Source organism: Lucilia cuprina, chromosome 5, assembly GCF_022045245.1.
Source record: "Lucilia cuprina isolate Lc7/37 chromosome 5, ASM2204524v1, whole genome shotgun sequence".
Classification (NCBI taxonomy): Eukaryota; Metazoa; Arthropoda; class Insecta; order Diptera; family Calliphoridae; genus Lucilia; species Lucilia cuprina.
Window position 1 is genome coordinate 50149854 of NC_060953.1, and position 1315 is coordinate 50151168.

Consider the following 1315-nt stretch of genomic DNA (forward strand, 5'->3'; position numbering starts at 1 on the left):
TATATACACCCTGTGAAGGTTTGTAAATTTAACAAGAAAAATAAAATTGACTGGTAAAAAGTTTTAAACCAAATTGGAAAAATATTTTAAAATTTGTTTGTTTTTTTTGGTTTTGAAGGATTTTTTATTTTTTTTATTAGTCCAAACTAAAAAAAAATTAATTGCTGTTAAATATTTTTGTTAAGAAGTTTGCTTACTGTTTTATTCAAAGTTTTTATAATAATAGACATAAATTTCGGAAAAACAAAGCAATTTAATATTTTCTGTCACTGATTTCTACACAAAATTAAAATATTTACCATCTGTTGGTGGATAGCAACACAAAAAAATATTAAAGATCTTTTGCTATCATCCAACAGATGGTAAATATTTTTATTTTGTAAAAATCTGTGATAAAAATAATAAAAAATCAGGTTTTAAGAAGAAGTTGAGCTCAAATAAAATTTTATTTTTTTCTGTATATATCTATTGCTTGAACATAATTTCGAACTTCGAGATTAATTTCTAACATTTGTAATCAACTATGCCCGATATTGCAAAATTTCAACTGATTTGGCTAATTAATTTCATATTTTGGTCTTATGGTTTAAATATTATTTGTATTTTATTATTATTGATTTTTATTTGAAAATTTGTTTGTCCAACGTTAACCCCATCCCTTTAAAAATCGAAAATTCCTCCAACGTTACATTTCTTAATATATTTCACTATTAGGGCCCAAGCACGTTGTGTTAGAGATACTAGTAACAGATTTTTCTTGGTGGTCCTATTGGAATTTGCCCGCCCACGTTGACCCTATCCCCAATAGAAAAGTTAGGGAAATTTCCGGCCCTCTGAATTTGCTCGCCCACGTTATTGCTATCTCCTTAAAAATTTAAAATTTCCCCAATGTTAAGTTTTTAAACATATTTCACTGTTTGGTGAATTTCCAGCCCCAACACGCTCTGTTAGACATAGTGTTAACAGATTTGTCTTGGCGGTCCTCCTGTCTACCAAGTCTATTAAAGTTTGCCCGCCCACGTTGACCCTATCCCCTTGAAAATTGAAAATTCCCCCAATGTAAAGTTTTTTAAAATATTTCACTGTTAGGTGAATTTCCAGCCCCAACACGCTCTGTTAGACATACTGTTAACAGATTTGTCTTGGCCGTCCTCCTGTCTACCAAGTCTATTAAAGTTTGCCCGCCCACGTTGACCCTATCCCCTTGAAAATTGAAAATTCCCCCAATGTTAAGTTTTTTAACATATTTCACTGTTAGGTGAATTTCCAGCCCCAACACGCTCTGTTAGAAATACTGTTAATAGATTTGTCTTGG

The 1315-nt window shown here is 31.1% G+C and overlaps 1 protein-coding gene across 1 annotated transcript in view; it reads right to left on the reverse strand.

Annotated features, from left to right (window-relative positions):
- The window catches only part of LOC111680397 (dynein axonemal heavy chain 3), a 110243-nt gene that overhangs the window by 17166 nt on the left and 91762 nt on the right, over positions 1 to 1315 (reverse strand). The gene's annotated exons all lie outside the window — the stretch shown is intronic.